This window comes from Schistocerca nitens, chromosome 10 (genome assembly GCF_023898315.1).
Source record: "Schistocerca nitens isolate TAMUIC-IGC-003100 chromosome 10, iqSchNite1.1, whole genome shotgun sequence".
Lineage (NCBI taxonomy): Eukaryota > Metazoa > Arthropoda > Insecta > Orthoptera > Acrididae > Schistocerca > Schistocerca nitens.
Window position 1 is genome coordinate 176,719,169 of NC_064623.1, and position 19,162 is coordinate 176,738,330.

General features: G+C 45.6%; 1 protein-coding gene and 1 non-coding gene across 2 annotated transcripts in view; one reads left to right on the forward strand and one right to left on the reverse strand.

The window, feature by feature from the left end:
• Window positions 1-19,162, reverse strand: part of LOC126210659 (probable 4-coumarate--CoA ligase 1) — a 505,973-nt gene that overhangs the window by 446,565 nt on the left and 40,246 nt on the right. The gene's annotated exons all lie outside the window — the stretch shown is intronic.
• Trnas-uga (transfer RNA serine (anticodon UGA)) lies at window positions 13,610-13,685 on the forward strand. The gene has a single exon. It is a non-coding gene; the product is annotated as a tRNA-Ser (tRNA).

The following is a 19,162-nucleotide window of genomic DNA, read 5'->3' on the forward strand; positions in this document are numbered from 1 at the left end:
CTCCTGCGCCAAGTCGGCCCGTTTGACGTTCTACCCCCATTAAAGAATCGATACTGTCTTGATCGGCCGTTCGAACTGCTCTACCTTTTATAAGAATTCCAAAATCGGAAATGAATGATCTGAATCACTCCATATTTTTTCTCGGCCTGTTTCGGTTGAAAAAATGTGAATTTGTTGTGGACCACCGTGGAGTATTTTCACTTCATCCCCTATAGTTTTATGAAGTTCCAATTGGTGGCGGCGCTATACATGATCATAACCTCCAAAAAGGCGTCTGTAAAGGAGAGATCTGTATCGAGTTTCTTTTGGCGGGAAACCAGTGCATCGCAGATACTCATAGGGAGCTTGCAGACCTGGCAGTGAACTTCTCCCATTGGCACTACATCCCGGGATGGGACTTGGCCTCCTCAACAATTTTCTGTCATCCCTCTCTGGACTTCGCCGTGGACGTCCAGTTACTGAAACCGACTCTGGTAGCGTCCTCTCCAACCTCGTCGCTCCTTCTCCACCTAGGTCGTCCTCTCGGTCTTCTCCCTCCAGGTTCACTGCAGCAGGCTCTCCTTGCGGTGAAACCTTCCCGTCTCCTTTATATCTCTTTTGTTCCCTTCTACAATAACCTATGAAACCCTCCCTTAGGATTTCTATCTCTTGCTTAATAATAACAAATGAAATTTTCCCTCTGAAATTTATTCTCTTTCTCAATCTTCGCATACAGATTTAATTGCTGCTTACTAAAAGTGATTTTCTGATTATTTCGACGAAACACAGAATGTGTCGTCGTCGTGGCCCTCAGTCGTTACCTGCAATAACCCAAAACTGTTCCTTACCTTTTTTACTGTTACTGTATCGCCATCTGACTGCTACATCGAACTGCGACATGAATATACTTACTCTGTTGTACTATACTCTATTAGCTGCTGGTGGGCTTTCATAATAAGTGGCTGTATTTATTACCAAAGCTGACGTTATTCTTTAATAGCAAAGCTGACGTCATTCTTTAATTAATTTGACTGAAGTTACGTAATTCATAGATAAACTTTTTCTTGACAACAATAAAATTTTGCAAAGTTTTACGTTGATGGTTTTGGGGATGGATTATAATCAGAAACTCAGAAATTCAATGTTGCTGGCAAAAATTAATTATATTCTAATGAAATGATTTTACAAACGTTCAAATGGGACTTACTTTTTACAATAATCTTACAACTAGCATTGCGCAAACATTCCTTCATTAGTCTTGAGTTTCTCAAAAAAATAATTCAATAATATTAGTTCCTCTTATGATAATACACTCCTGGAAATTGAAATAAGAACACCGTGAATTCATTGTCCCAGGAAGGGGAAACTTTATTGACACATTCCTGGGGTCAGATACATCACATGATCACACTGACAGAACCACAGGCACATAGACACAGGCAACAGAGCATGCACAATGTCGGCACTAGTACAGTGTATATCCACCTTTCGCAGCAATCCAGGCTGCTATTCTCCCATGGAGACGATCGTAGAGATGCTGGATGTAGTCCTGTGGAACGGCTTGCCATGCCATTTCCACCTGGCGCCTCAGTTGGACCAGCGTTCGTGCTGGACGTGCAGACCGCGTGAGACGACGCTTCATCCAGTCCCAAACATGCTCAATGGGGGACAGATCCGGAGATCTTGCTGGCCAGGGTAGTTGACTTACACCTTCTAGAGCACGTTGGGTGGCACGGGATACATGCGGACGTGCATTGTCCTGTTGGAACAGCAAGTTCCCTTGCCGGTCTAGGAATGGTAGAACGATGGGTTCGATGACGGTTTGGATGTACCGTGCACTATTCAGTGTCCCCTCGACGATCACCAGTGGTGTACGGCCAGTGTAGGAGATCGCTCCCCACACCATGATGCCGGGTGTTGGCCCTGTGTGCCTCGGTCGTATGCAGTCCTGATTGTGGCGCTCAACTGCACGGCGCCAAACACGCATACGACCATCATTGGCACCAAGGCAGAAGCGACTCTCATCGCTGAAGACGACACGTCTCCATTCGTCCCTCCATTCACGCCTGTCGCGACACCACTGGAGGCGGGCTGCACGATGTTGGGGCGTGAGCGGAAGACGGCCTAACGGTGTGCGGGACCGTAGCCCAGCTTCATGGAGACGGTTGCGAATGGTCCTCGCCGATACCCCAGGAGCAACAGTGTCCCTAATTTGCTGGGAAGTGGCGGTGCGGTCCCCTACGGCACTGCGTAGGATCCTACGGTCTTGGCGTGCATCCGTGCGTCGCTGCGGTCCGGTCCCAGGTCGACGGGCACGTGCACCTTCCGCCGACCACTGGCGACAACATCGATGTACTGTGGAGACCTCCCGCCCCACGTGTTGAGCAATTCGGCGGTACGTCCACCCGGCCTCCCGCATGCCCACTATACGCCCTCGCTCAAAGTCCGTCAACTGCACATACGGTTCACGTCCACGCTGTCGCGGCATGCTACCAGTGTTAAAGACTGCGATCGAGCTCCGTATGCCACGGCAAACTGGCTGACACTGACGGCGGCGGTGCACAAATGCTGCGCAGCTAGCGCAGCTAGCGCCATTCGACGGCCAACACCGCGGTTCCTGGTGTGTCCGCTGTGCCGTGCGTGTGATCATTGCTTGTACAGCCCTCTCGCAGTGTCCGGAGCAAGTATGGTGGGTCTGACACACCGGTGTCAATGTGTTCTTTTTTCCATTTCCAGGAGTGTAGTTAGCTGATGTCTCTGTACATCCGTTTATAATCTCTTATAAATCATAGCTGGTGGCTGGCAGGCACACCGTTCCTCTCAACCTCTCGCTTCAGACCTGCTACCGACTCGATTCACTTCTAGCATGCTACTGACTTCCTACGAACGCTAAAGTGTGGTCTCTCCTGCCAACAATGCTTTCTGGTGCAGACAATTCCTGCTACCATTACAAAATGTATCAATGCGCGGTCTTTCCCGCTCTTTTCTTAAAATGTATCCATACCCGGCCTCTTCCGCCCTTTTTAAAATTATATAAATTTGCGGTCTCTCTTGTCAACAATACTTCGGTGCAGACATTCCCTGCTACCACAATTATTTCCAACATGACAAATATTAATTATTCCTACTTAATCCTATTAATAAAATATAAACATCTTTTATAAATTGTGGTTTGACAATAGAAATATACACGTCTTACAGCGGGATTTGTCTCATCGAGTCGCATTACACGTCCCGCCCATCATAGTCTACACAGCTTTATACCACATCATCCTCCTTATAGCAGTCATAAAGTTCGGCATTCCTTCACCTTCTCCAGCTCTCATTTTCATATACAGGTCCAGAATTCCTCCTCCATATACTTCTTTCATGTGCTCTCAGTTTGTTTTCACTCTGCTTCGTAATTGTCCATGTTTCTGAGCCATAAGTAAGTATTGGGCGTATCGGCGAATTATAAAGTCGGCTCTTTGTCCCTCGTGATATAAACTTGGATTTAAAATGTCGCGACATCCCAAATAAGCATCGGTTAGAAGTACTTATGCGAGCCATAATTTCAGTAAAGGTTGCCATTTGCTTCTATCTTTGACCCCAGATAGGTGAAACATTCCATTCGCTAAAATGTCATTCCATCAATGGTTATTGTGGGCTGTAAGAGTTGGCTAGTGCCATTATACATGTATTTCGTCTTTCCTTTATTAATTCTCAGGCCCATCTTCTCTGCACTCAGTTTTAGAGCTGAAAATGCACTTTGTAGATCTTTAAGTGTTCTGCTCATTAACTCCAAGTCATCTGCATATCCCAGCAATTATACAGACTTTAGTAGATAGTTCCTCTTGTCTGAATACCCGATTCGCGTACCACTTTTTCAAGCGCCAGGTTGAAAGGTAGGCACGAAAACCCATCTCCTTGCCTTAGCCCATTTCGAGTGGGAAACTGAAGTGATACTCTTGACTGCACTCGCACGGCACACTGGGAATACTTTAGGGTGACCTCTATTAAATGCACCAATTTTCCAGGCACTCGAAATTCCCGCATTGCCTCAAAGTTTGGCCCGGCAGTGAACGGAAACGTAAATTTCATCCATCTCTAGGAAGCGATCCGGCTTTTTCCGGATAGGGCGTCATAGCACAGGCCTGCGGTAGAGATCACGGAGGCGGATTCTCTGCTGATGGCGCTGACACACTCGTCCACCATTTGGGACACTGAACGCCTAAAAGAAGACCATAAAGAGCAATGAAGGACCATCTGCGTGGAACTGCCTGCGCGTTACGAGCCTGATCATAATTTTTGGACGAACATTTTCGCAGGCGATGAAACGTGTGTTCGTTACTTCGAACCGGAAACAAAACAGCTGTCCGTGGAATGACGCCACACACCTCTCCAGAGCCGCAGCCTCAGTCGGTAATGTCGTGATGCCTCCGTCATGGTGCAACGATCAGCTCTGAAGTGTATAGCGCTATTGTCAGGAAATTGCGCGTTCGTTGTCACAAAGATGCAAACGAATGTCTCCTTCTCGGTGACAACGCAAAGCCTCACACAAATTTGCACACCCGAGAGCACATAACTTCAGTGGAACTGTTCTTCTTCAGCCACCCTACAACCCGGATCTCGCACCTTCCGACTTCCATCTGTTTGGCCCAACGAAGCATGCACTCTGTTAGAAGCAGTACATTGACGATTGGAAGGTTACAGATGCAGCAAAACATGGGCTCAGACGTCCACCAATAGAGTCCTACCATGCAGGCATACAGACCTCACCGGTAAGGTGACTTGACGCCACAGCACTGTGTTGGAAATGAGTTTTGTAGCCAGACGTAAGGGAAATAGTATGCTGTACTGGAATCCCGAATAAAACCAAAGTGGTCTCAGAAAAAAAATTGTTGCATTACTTACTGAACGCCTCTCGTATGTAGACCTAGCACTGTCTGCGGCGCGGCACGTTTCTTTTTACCGCCCTGCCAGTGTCCAGCAATGTTCATTTGTCTAGCTAAAAGCTGTAGTAGAAAATACTAGACCACTACTGTCTACTGCAGGTCGCAACATACATAGAATTGTCCGGTAAACGGGATGTAGCCAGCTACTGAAATAATTGTTTTAACTTGGCAATGTAAATTTTCAGGTGTATTTTTTCGATAAAGATCACAGTTAATACTGCCAAGTCTGTACTAAGTGTCTACACAATGTAAAGTTCCCACGCATTCCACAATCACACTCGTAGCCGGTTTATGGTATTTACACCCGTTACCGAAGTTAATAGAGTTCACCAGATCGTTTAGTTATGAAAATGCTCTCTCAAATGTTGTGCACTCTGCTCTACACTTAATATCTGTTCCAGTCTTAGATCGCACAACACGCCATGCGGTATTAACTGACAGTCAAAAGCAATAATTTTGATATTCCGTTCGAAATTCCGCAGGACTTCCACTATAGCGTTCACTTAAATACACTTTGTACTACTTCGCGAACTCGTAATTAGCATTTTTCCACGATTTTACAGTACTTTCGTCGGAGCTGCTTCCAATGACATGTTACTAGTTCGAACCCTCAGCCCCGACTGACTTGGATCACACCAAAGGCTTTGTTCCCAGCACAGATTGGCGCGAGCCTGCATTTTTCACATTGGCTGATATCACAAACAGCAAATCAGGTTGCAGTATTATCCCGCGCTAACCCGCGCTTTACTTCAATGACCAATCATAGTAAACCATTTCTTTCTATGGCAATTGCTAGATAAAAATTTTTAGAAAAGTATCAAATATAATATTACTCCTTCTGAAATTACCGATTAATTTGTGTTCTACTCACGATTTATTGGTACCATACACTGACTGCACATTTCATTATAGTAAATCCCCTCTATAGTTTTGCCGGCCAGAGTGGCCGAGCGCTTCTAGGCGCGTCAGTCTGGAACCGCGCGACCGCTACGGTCGCAGGTTCGGATCCTGCCTCGGGTATGGATGTGTGTGATGTCCTTAGGTTTAAATAGTTCTAAGTTCTAGGGGACTGATGACCTCAGCTGTTAAGTCCCATAGTGCTCAGAGCCATTTGAACCATTTGAACCCCTGTATAGTTTAACTGGTACTTCGTGAATAAACAAAACAGTTTTCATTTACTTCTGTTCTTTTTCACTCATACAACACTCACACTCCTAATTACTACACATATAAAACAATTATAATTATGCAAATACATTAAATATTAACCAAACATAACTTTACAACTCTGTTTTGACTACGACTGCTAGCACTGTCCGTCAACTGCTGACCTCTGCCGCCTACTAGTACAACTACGTGCAGCTCTGTAACTCGGGTCCATGTCAGCTGGTGACATCTGTCGATGACTCATGCCAATAACGATATCGTCCTAACAAGTGACAGGAGCGATGCGAAGGCGCTACTAGAGATGTGCAAAACTGTTCTTTTCAGAGATCGGATCAGAACTGTTCAGTCCCTGAGATGAACTAGGTCTTTTTCATGACTCACCACTCATTCACAATAGAAAATAAATGGAAGGCACATTGCCCTTTAAACTTGGTTTATTGCAGTACTACACCTGTATTTTGATCTTATTTTATCCTATTTTGAAGTAACACAGATAATGAGTAAGAATTTTGTATTGTTTATTGAAATTTCCACGATATGACAAAGTTTTTGATTATCGATTTATTTTGCACTATCGTGGTTTTTTGGGTGATCGGAAAATGTTGTAACTTGAGATTTACATTAACAATGTATTTGGCTATAATGTATTAAAATTTCATTAACCTCGTACAAATACATCCCAAGCCGTATATTTTTAAAGTGAACGTTTCCTTCCGAAGACACCCAAAATCGCAAAATCCGTACTACAATTAGAAAAAAAATATAAATTTGACTGTAAGACCAAAGTGCTGCATATAGCCTTACGCAGAATAAAACAAGGAAAATATTGGTGTATCACATTTTGCGATACATTTATCGGTTCGCTCGTAATTAAAGTGTAAATTCGAGTGTCCATAATGAAAAATCCTATAGTAAGAGGAGTCGTCAGGAAGCTCATCTGATCAGTTTAAACAAATGAAAATAAAATAAAAACAAATGATGTATACATAACATAATTATGTAATATACATATCGGTATTAGTACGAAGAACAATATCTAGTAGAGACGAACTCCGATGCAGAGGCGCTGAGTCAAGCAGGTCGAGCCGTGAGCTGTATTACTGCGTGAGCTAAGACCCCAGAGACAAGAGTGACACCTGAGTTGCTTTGCTCAACGCTCTGGCAGAGTCGAGAACGGTGGGGTGAGCGTTGAGCGGGCGAGTTCCGAGGGTGGGGGGAGCGGTGAACGGCCACCAGTCACCCGCTCCGAGACAAATCGTCCGTTCTCTTGCGAGCAGGTTGTTGCAAGTAGTTCTTATGTTCTCCGCTAGGAGGCGGTCTGTCCTGTTGCTCGCATCAACTGCCCAGAGGGCAGGACGTGCGACTGAAACGATCGCCGACGGAGTGCGATGCTAAGTTAAGCTGCGCCAGACACTGCACGCGGCAGAGGAAGCACAGGGACCGCACGGCATATGTGAAACACAAAATCCAATGGAGCACTGCACAATGCAAGCAGCCAAGGCAGAAGCAGGGCAGAGGCCGGCGCTGGCTGTGTTGTGTGGCGTGTAGTGTGCTCTGACCAGCAGAGGCCCCGCTGATATTCTCCGTCTCTCTCTCTCTCTCTCTCTCTCTCTCTCTCTCTCTCTCTCTCTCTGCTGTGGGAAACGTTTGGAGCTACCATTCTTTTTTTCTGAATCACTGATTGTTCACTCCTTTGAGAGATTCAACTCTATGAATCAGTTCAGGAGCGGATCCCCCATCTCTAGGCGCTGCGCCTCATGTCCTCTTTTGTGTGATCGGACAGGTCTGTGTTAGTCCAGACTCAAAAAAATGGTTCAAATGGCTCTGAACACTATGGGACTTTACATCTGAGGTCATCAGTCTCCTAGAACTTAGAACTACTTAAATGTAACTAATCTAAGGACATCACACACATCCATGCACGAGGCAGGATTCGAACCTCCGACCGTAGCGGTCGGGCGGTTCCAGACTGTAGCGCCTAGAACCGCTCGGTCACTCCGGCCGGCCGATGAGTGTCGCATATGCCTTTAATCAGACAATCGTCGGAGACGTGTTTGGAGGCAACCCGGTGAGGCTGAACGCCTTAGGCACACACTCCAGCGAGTGCAGCAAGGTGGAGGTTCCCTGCTGTTTTGGGGTGGCATTATGTGGGACCGACGTATGCCGCTGGTGGTCATGGAAGGCGCTGTAACGGCTGTACGATACGTGAATGCCATCCTCCGACCGATACTGCAGCCATATCGGCAGCATATTGGCGAGGCATTGGTCTTCACGGACGAAAATACGCGCCTCCATCGTGCACTTCTTGTGAATGACTTCCTTCAGTATAACGAAATCGCTCGACTAGAGTGACCAGAATCTTCGCAAGACATGAACCCTATCGAACATCCCTGGGATAGATCGAAAAGGGCTGTTTATGGACGACGTGACACACCAACCACTCTGAGGGACCAACGCCAAATCGCCGTTGAGGAGTGGGACAATCTGGACCAACAGTGCCTTGATGTAATCGTAGATAGTATGCCACGACGAATACAGGCTTGCATCAGTGCAAGAGGTCGTTTTGCTGGGCATTAGAGGTACCGGTGTGTAGCCGGCGTGAGTAGCCGAGCGGTTCTAGGCGCTACAGTCTGGAAACGCGAGACCGCTACGATCGCAGGTTTTCATCTATTATTACTTTTATGTTGTAATTTCATGTAGTGACACGTTCCATGACCTTGGAGATTTGCTCCTCATCTTGGAAGTTGACGTGTAAATAAATAAACAAATAAATAAAGTCAAACCATAAGTTTAAGTACACGCGACCAACAGTACAACAAGAATCAGCTTAATTTTTCAAGGAACTCCTCGACATAATAGGAGGAGTGACCCATGAGGAAACTTTTCAGTTTCGATTTGAAAGCGCGTGGATTACTGGTAAGATTTTTAGAGTATTGTGGTAGCTTACTGGAAATGGATGCAGCAGTATATTGCACACCTTTCTGCAAAAGAGTTAAGGAAGTCCGATCCAAACGCAGGTTTTATTTCTGCCGAGTATTAACTGTGTGAAAGCTGCTTATTCTTAGGAATAAGATAATATTGTTAACAAGAAGGAATATATATATTGAAAGGTCACTATCAAAATACCGAGGCTCGTGAACAGGGGTCGACAAAAGGTTCGTATACTTACACCACTTATTGCCCGAACCGCCCGTTTCTGAGCCAAAAATATCCTTTTAGAGTGGGAAGAGTTACCCCGAAATATAATACAAGACGACATAAGCGAATGAAAATAAGCAATGTAGACTTATTTTCGTGTCGAGCCATCATTCATTTCAGATACCGTTCGAATAGTAAAAATGGCAGCATTATGACTTTGAACAAGATCCTGAACATGGGCTTTCCACGACACTTTACTATCTATCTAAACACCTAGAAATCTGTACTCTTCTGTGAAATTAAAACGATTTTGTTGAACTGTGTGTTAGAAACTGTAAAAACTGAGTCTTGCTGTGATTTAGCGTTAACTTTCTACAAACCAAGGACTTAGGTCATGAACTGCACTATTTGAAACCGGGCAATGTTTCACACAACATCCCTTATTGCCATCAGCAAACAGAAATATTTTAGAGTTACTACTAATAGTAGAGGCCATACCATTTATATAAATAAGGAACAGGAACATTATTTGTTCGATGTCACGGAACCTGCTGCGTATCGACGTTAATGGCGATGCGATCGCGCATTACCATCCATAAAAATAAAATCAGCGCTGAATGCACCCCTGAAAAGACGCACGTGGGGAAACAGCACAGTGTCACAGTAACATTGACCACTGAGTGTACCGTTTTCGAAGATTCGGAGGTCAGTAGGCCGATGCAACATTATGCTTCTCCAGACCGTGAGATCTGGATCTCCAAAACGATCATGTTCGACAGTATTCGTGCGTGCATTATGTGTTTTCACCCGTCGCCATGTGAGTATAAGTCCAGAACTGGTTGAGGAGCTGTTGGAACGAGAGGATATTCGTCGCATGGACTGGTCTGCCCATTCCTCCTGCTTAAATCCCGCCGAGCACCCGTGTGGTGGGTTGGACAGACCTACTGCAGTACGTCCACGTGTACCAACGAGCACTCAGCCGTAATTGTGGTCGTCACACATCCTATTAAGAACCATGTCGTGCCTTTTGCAACATCCAAGGGACTATCATAAATCGCGATGACTACAGTGTCATTATTGTCATTTCTCTTCAGCTCTACATCTACATCTACATTTATACTCCGCAAGCTACCCAACGGTGTGTGGCGGAGGGCACTTCACGTGCCACTGTCATTACTTTCCTTTCCTGTTCCAGTCGCGTATGGTTCGCGGGAAGAACGACTGCCGGAAAGCCTCCGTGCGCGCTCGAATCTCTCTAAATTTACATTCGTGATCTCCTCGGGAGGTATAAGTAGGGGGAAGCAATATATTCGATACCTCATCCAGAAACGAACCCTCTCGAAACCCGGACAGCAAGCTACACCGCGATGCAGAGCGCCTCTCTTGCAGAGTCTGCCACTTGAGTTTGCTAAACATCTCCGTAACGCTATCACGCTTACCAAATAACCCTGTGACGAAACGCGCCGCTCTTCTTTGGATCTTCTCTATCTCCTCCGTCAACCCGACCTGGTACGGATCCCACACTGATGAGCAATACTCAAGTATAGGTAGAATGAGTGTTTTGTAAGCCATCTCCTTTGTTGATGGACTACATTTTCTAAGGACTCTCACAATTAATCTAAACCTGGTACCCGCCTTACAAACAATTAATTTTATATGATCATTCCATTTCAAATCGTCCCGTACGCATACTCCCAGATATTTTACAGAAGTAACTACTACCAGTGTTTGTTCCGATATCATATAATCATACAATAAAGGATCCTTCTTTCTATGTATTCGCAATACATTTGTCTTTGTTAGGGGTCAGTTGCCATTCCCTGCACCAAGTGCCTATCCGCTGCAGATCTTCCTGCATTTCGCTGCAATTTTCTAATGCTGCAACTTCTCCGTATACTACAGCATCATCCGCGAAAAGCCGCATGGAACTTCCGACACTATCTACTAGGTCATTTATATATATTGTGAAAAGTAATGGTCCCATAACACTCCCCTGTGGCACGCTAGAGGTTACTTTAACGTCTGTAGACGTCTCTCCATTGAGAACAACATGCTTTCTGTTCGCTAAAAACTCTTCAATCCAGCCACACAGCTGGTCTGATATTCCGTAGGCTCTTACTCTGTTTATCAGGCGACAGTGCGGAGCTGTATCCAACGCCTTCCTGGAGTCAAGGAAAATGGCATCTACCTGAGAGCCTGTATGTAATATTTTCTGGGTCTCACGAACAAATAAAGCGAGTTGGTTCTCACACGATCGCTGTTTCCGGAATCCATGTTGATTCCTACTGAGTAGATTCTGGGTTTCCAGAAGTGACATGATACGCGAGCGTATTTCATTCAGCTGCCTTCTGCAATACACTGTAGCAGTTCGTTCTATGTATGGTCCAGGTTTCATCGAGCTTCGTTTCTAACTAGGGAAATTCCCCTCAGATCTATCGGTAAGATGTCCCACTGAATACAGCTGAAGTATGAAAATAGGAAGATGGTGTACTGGACTGTGAAAAAAAGTAAAATAGAAGCAGTGGAAGGTCCAAGAACAAGAAGTGCAATAATGAGCAGCTTCAGAGAGCGACGGCGTCTTGGGTGAGTGGTCCTGGTGGTGGACTGCCAAGCGAGTGCGCCGTGTTCAAACCTCCATCATGCAATTTTTTGCACAACATATTAAACTGTCCGTCTGGTCATTGAAATGTTTGTTCTCTTTTTGTAGTCTTGACAGTTGTCATACTATATATTGGTTAGCCCGCCCGGTTAGCCGCTCGGTCTTACGCACGACTTTCTGGGTTGGGAAGGAGCGCCTGGTCCCCGGCACGAATCCGCCTGGCGCTTTTATGTCGAGGTCTGGTGAACCGGCAAGTATATGGATGGTTTTTAGGCGGTTTTCCATCTGCCTCGGCGAATGCGAGCTGGTTCCCCTTGTTCCGCCTCAGCTACACTATGTCGGCAATTGCTCCGCAAACAAGTTCTCCACATATGCGTACACCACCATTAGGCTGGCTCTGAGCACTATGGGACTTAACTTCTGAGGTCGTCAGTCCCCTAGAAATTAGAACTACTTAAACCTAACTAACCTAAGGACATCACACACATCCATGCCCGAGGCAGGATTCGAACCACCGCACAATAACCCTGGAAGAGTGGTTCGGTGTGGGGCGGCGGAGGGGTAAAGTGGATTGCGGTAGTCGTCGTGGGGTTGTGGACCACTGCGGCTGCGGCGGGGACGGAGCCTCTCCGTCATTTCTAGGTCCCCGGTTAACACACAATACAATACGTTGGTTACGGAATATGAGTCATGTGGCTAGAATACGTTACCGTCACAAGTAAATTCGATGAATAGTGAGGGCAGGCGACTTAGATATCATATAGACGTCTCGCAGAAATGAAAACAACAAATAAACGTGTGTGAACTGTGGCACATCAAAGGAATTCTAAAACGTTATAAACACGTGTTTTGACAGAGAAACTGTGTGATTGTGAAACTGTTCCGTTAATTTGTTGCAGCTTAGGTGATAAAGTATTATGTTTTCATCATTTCCTTGGGAGTGATCATATTCAAATTCATACGTACACCCAAATCGGGTTAAGAGGCACATCTCAACACTAACCAGGCGTACAAATTAGGTGCATAGATAAGAGATTCCAAAATGGTTCTAATGGCACTATGGGTCTTAACATCTGAGGTCATCACTCCCCTATGGAACTACTTAAACCTAACTAACCTAATGCTATCACACACATCCATCCCCGAGGCAGGATTCGAACCTGCCACAGCAGCAGCAGCGCGGTTCCGGACTGAAGCGCCTAGAACCGCTCGGCCACAACGTCCGGCAAGAGATTCTAAGCATATGACAAACGTAGTTTCACTAATAGAATGAAATTTTCACTCTGCAGCGGATTGTGCGCTGATATGAAACTTCCTGGCAGATTAAAACTGTGTGCCGGACCGAGACTCGAACTCGGGACCTTTGCCTTTCGCAGGCAAGTGCTCTACCAACTGAGCTACCCAAGCACGACTCACCCCCCTTCCTCACAGCTTTACGTCTGCCAGTACCTCGTCTCCTACCTTCCAAACTTTACAGAAGCTCTCCTGCGAACCTTGCAGAACTAGCACTCCTGAAAGAAAGGATATTGCGGAGACATGGCTTCGCCACAGCCTGGGGGATGTTTCCAGAATGAGATTTTCACTCTGCAGCGGAGTGTGCGCTGATATAAAACTTTCTGCAGAGTGAAAATCTCATTCTGGAAACATCCCCAGGCTAAGCCATGTCTCCGCAATATCCTTTCTTTCAGGAGTGCTAGTACTGCAAGGTTCGCAGAAGAGCTTCTGTGAAGTTTGGAAATTAGGAGACGAGGCACTGGCAGAAGTGAAGCTGTGAGGACGGGTCGTGAGTCGTGCTTGGGTAGCTCAGTGGTAGAGCACTTGCCCGTGAAAGGCAAAGGTCCCGAGTTCGAGTCTCGGTCCGGCACGCAGTTTTAATCTCCCAGGAAGTTTCATGTTAGTTTCACTAATGGCTTGCATGACACACCAGACGTATTTCCCGGTGATGATTCGCTTGACCTGTCGCCTTGTCATCAGACGTTTTCGGTTCCCATTCGAAACCCACTTCCTCTCGGCTGCTAACAGTAGTTGTGCAGAATCAACTGTCATTATACGTCCCAGCCTTAACCTCGCTGTTGCAAACAGACGTTACACCACGGCACAGACACAAAACTGAATAAAGCAAACAGCGGAAAAAAAAATGGCACAACAGAGGTTTGAATACGGCTAGCCCGCTTGACAGTCCAACATCTGAACCGCGACGCCATTTCTTCTTCCGGATGCTCTACATTTCACTTCTTGTTCTTGGAGCGTTCACTGTTTCTATTTTGCCTTTTCTCACAGTTCAGTACCCCTTATTCCTGTTTTCACGCTTGTTCTGTATTCAGTTTTTGACGGGATATCCAGTGGGTCCGCTTACCACTAAATCTGAGGGAGAGTGCTATGGGGTGTTACCTTTGCAAGGAGTAACGCACCATTCGAAAGTTACTTCAGTTTTGTATACTATGCGTACAGGCCGACTGCGTCGAAACGGAAGGAATGTACTGTACGTGCATTCGTTGTGTCCGGATTCATATCGCGGGATGAGTACCTGCGTGAAAAGGCGCAGAGAGGTACGGCCGCATCTATTGGCCGCTCGTAACACTACAACAGTCCGACTGTTAGTTGCCGTCTGCGGCACGTTCCTGAGACACGGAACAATTTGTGGAACTCAGCTGAAGTCACGTACAGAAAACTAAGGAGAGAGGTGTGTGTGTGTGTGTGTGTGTGTGTGTGTGTGTGTGTGTGTGAGAGAGAGCGCGCTTCGAATGTGCAGTTCTCCGAAACAGCTCCCTCACACACAAGCCGACGGCAAGTGCACGCCGTGGATTCCCGCGAATTTCGGCATCTCTGGTCGGACGAAAGCTATTCTGTAGTTCCCAGATCGCTGGGAAATTTTTCGAACACATCTTCTGAATGTCTGCTGAGATGGAATTTCCTACACATCAATGATTAGATAAGACCTATCTTTCCAACACAACCTCTGGTTAAACACGGTTACCAGATAAGGAACCCGGTACAAAGGGCATCTGTCGTGCTAAGAGGAAAGAATCGAGGCTACTTTGTTGGAAAGAGGTTATTCCATTAGTAGTAACTACCTAGAACGTCCTATTTCTTTTCAAGACACTGGCAATTCCGTAACAAGATAGAGACTGGTACAATTAAAACAACGGTAATGAAATGTAGTCGAATTAATTGAGATGGTATTGAGGGAATTTAACTATGAAATGAGGCACTGAAAGTAGTGAAGTTTTGCTGTTTGAAGTGGTGCGGGGTAGCCGCGCTGTCTTGGGCGGCTCCCCCCGTCGGAGGTTCGAGTCCTCCCTCGGCCATGTGTGTGTTTGTGTTGTCCTTAGCGTAAGTTTAAGTTAGATTAAGTGGTGCGTAAGGTTAGTGACCGATGACCTCAGCAGTTTGGTCCCATAAGACCTTACGACATATTTCCAAAATTTTTGCTGCTTGAGCAACAAAATGATAGAGGAGGTGAACACATCTACATACATACTCGTCAATCCACCATACGGTGCGTGGCGGAGGGTACCTCGTACCACAACTAGCATCTTCTCTCCCTTTTCCACTCCCAAACAGAACCGAGGGAAAAATGTCTGCCTATATGCCTCTGTACGAGCCCTAATCACTCTTATCTTTGTGGTCTTTCCGCGAAATGTAAGTTGGCGGCAGTGAAATTGTACTGCAGTCAGCCTCAAATGCTGGTTTTCTAAATTTGTTCAGTAGCGATTCACGAAAAGAACGCCTCCTTTCCTCTAGAGACTCCAACCCGAGTTCCTGAAGCATTTCCGTAACACTCGCGTGATGATCAAACCTACCAGTAACACATCTAGCAGCCCGCCTCTGAATTGCTTCTATGTCCTCCCTCAATCCGACCTGATACGAATCCCAAACGCTCGACCAGTACTCAAAAATAGGTCGTATTAGTGTTTTATAAGCAGTCTCCTTTACAGATGAACCACGTCTTCCCAGAATTCTACCAATGAACCGAAGACGACTATCCGCCTTCCCCACAACTGCCATTACATGCTTGTCCCACTTCATATCGCTCTGCAATGTTACGCCCAAATATTTAATCGACGTGACTGTGTCAAGCGCTACACTACTAATGGAGTATTCAAATATTACAGGATTCTTTTTCCTATTCATCTGCATTAATTTATCTATATTTAAAGTTAGCTGCCATTCTTTACACCAATCACAAATCCTGTCCAAGTCATCTTGTATCCTCCTACAGTCACTCAACGACGACACCTTCCCGTACACCACAGCATCATCAGCAAACAGCCGCACATTGCAATCCACCCTATCCAGAAGATCATTTATGTAGATAGAAAACAACAGCGGACCTACCACACTTCCCTGGGGCACTCCAGATGATACCATCACCTCCGATGAACACTCACCATCGAGGACAACCTACTGGGTTCTATTACTTAAGAAGTCTTCGAGCCACTCACATACTTGGGAACCTATCCCATATGCTCATACCTTGGTTAGGAGTCTGCAGTGGGGCACCGAGTCAAACGCTTTCCGGAAGTCGAGGAATATGGCATCCGTCTGATACCCTTCATCCATGGTTCCAAAGATATCATGTGAAAGAAGGGAGAGTTGCGTTTCGCAGGAGCGATGCTTTCTAAAGCCGTGCTGATGCATGGACAGCAACTTCTCTGTCTCAAGGAAATTCACTATATTCGAATGGAGAATATGTTCGAGAATCCTGCAACAAACCGATGTTAAGGATATTGGTCTGTAATTTTGAGGATTCGTCCTTCTACCCTTCTTATATACAGGCGTCACCTGCGCTTTTTTCCAGTCTCTCGGGACTTAACGTTGGGCGAGAGATTCGCGATAAATGCAAGCTAAGTAAGGAGCCAATGCAGTGGAGTACTCACTATTCACATTACACTGAGGTGTCAGATGTCACGAGCTAGCGATACGCACACATACAAGTGGCGGTAGTATCGCGTACAGAAGATATTAAGGAGCAGCGCATTGCCAGAGCCGTCATTTGTATGCAGGTGATTTGTGTGAAAAGGTGTCCGACGTGATTATGGTCGTACGATTGCAATTAACAGATTTTGAATGCGAAATGGTAGTTATAACTAGACTTGTGAGACATTCCTTTACGGACATCATTAGGGAACTCAATATCCTGAGATCCACAGTGTCAACAGTGTCCCGAGAATACCAAATTCCAGGCCTTACCTCTCACCACGGACAACCCAGTGGCCGACGGCCTTCACCTAACGACCGATGGCAGCGGCGTTTGCACAAAGTTGTCAGTGCTAACAGACAAGCAACACTGTGTAAAATAACCGCAGAAATCAGTGTGCGACGGACGACAAACGTATCAGTTAGGCCAGTGTGGCGAAATGTGCCGTTGATGGGCTATGCCGTCAGATGACCGACGCGAGTGTATGCTAACAGCACATTGCCTGCAGCGCCTCTGCTGGGCGCGTGACCACATCTGTTGGACCCTAGACCAGTGGCAAACGGTGGCCTGGTCAGACCAGTCCCGATTACAGTTGGTAAGAGCTGATGGAAGGATTCGAGTGAGGCGCAGACTCCACGGAGCCATAGACCCAAGCTGTCAACAAGGCAGCGTATAACATCCACAATATATATTTTTTTATTACGGCTAGAGGACAAATGTAAGGATGTAAAGGCTTATCTCAGTAGAGGTAAGATAGATACTGCCTACAGGAAAATGAGACATTTGGAGAAAAGAGAACCACTTGCATGAATATCAAGAGCTCCGATGGAAACACAGTTTTAAGCAAAGAAGGGAAAGCAAAAAGGTGGAAGGAGTATATAGAGGGTCTATACAGGGGCGACGTTCTTCAGGACAATATTATGGAAATGGAAGAGGATGTAGATGAAGATGAAATGGGAGAAATGATACTGCGTGAAGAATTTGACAGAGCACTGAAAGACCTAAGTCCAAACAAGGCCCCGGGAGTAGACAACATTCCATTAGAATTACTGACAGTCTTGGGAGAGCCAGTCCTGACAAAACTGTACCATCTGGTGAGCAAGATGTATGAGACAGGCGAAATACCCTCAGACTTCAAGAAGAATATAATAATTCCAATCCCAAAGAAAGCAGGTGTTGACAGATGTGAAAATTACCGAACTATCAGTTTAATAAGTCACGGCTGCAAAATACTAACGCGAATTCTTTACAGACGAATGGAAAAACTGGTAGAAGCCGACCTCTTGGAAGATCAGTTTGGATTCCGTAGAAATGTTGGAACACGTGAGGCAATACTGACCTTACGACTTATCTTAGAAGAAAGATTAAGGAAAGGCAAAATACGTGTCTAGCATTTGTAGAGAAAGCTTTTGACAATGTTGATTGGAATACTCTCTTTCAAATTCTGAAATTGGCAGGGGTAAAATACAGGAAGCGAAAGGCTATTTACAATTTGTACAGAAACCAGATGGCAGTTATAAGAGTCGACGGGCATGAAAGGGAAGCAGTGGTTGGGAAAGGAGTGAGACAGGGTTGTAGCCTCTCCCCGATGTTATTCAATCTGTATATTGAGCAAGCAATAAAGGAAACAAAAGAAAAGTTTGGAGTAGGTATTAAAATCCATGGAGAAGAAATGAAAACTTTAAGGTTCGCTGATGACATTGTAATTCTGTCACAGACAGCAAAGGACTTGGAAGAGCAGTTGAACGGAATGGACAGTGTCTTGAAAGGAGGGTATAAGATGAACATCAACAAAAGCAAAACGAGGATAATGGAATGTAGTCGAATTAAGTCGGGTGATGCTGAGGGAATTAGATTAGGAAATGATATACACAAAGTATTAAAGGAGTTTTGCTATTTGGGGAGCAAAATAACTGATGATGGTCGAAGTAGAGAGAATATAAAATGTAGACTGGCGATGGCAAGGAAAGCGTTTCTGAAGAAAAGAAATTCTTGACATCGAGTATCGATTTAAGTGTCAGGAGGTCGTTTCTGAAAATGGAGCTTAGCCATGTATGGAAGTGAAACATGGACGATAACTAGTTTGGACAAGAAGGGAATAGAAGCTTTCGAAATGTGGTGCTACAGAAGAATGCTGAAGATTAGATGGGTAGATCATATAACTAAGGAGGAGGTATTGAATAGACTTGGGAAGAAGAGGAGTCTGTGGCACAACTTGACTTGAAGAAGGGATCGGTTGATAGGACGTGTTCTGAGGCATCAAGGGATCACCAGTTTAGTATTGGAGGGCAGCGTGGAGGGTAAAAATCGTAGAGGGAGACCAAGAGATGAATACACTAAGCAGATTCAGAGGGATGTAGGTTGCAGTAGGTACTGGGAGATGAAGGAGCTTGCACAGGATAGAGTAGCATGGAGGGCTACATC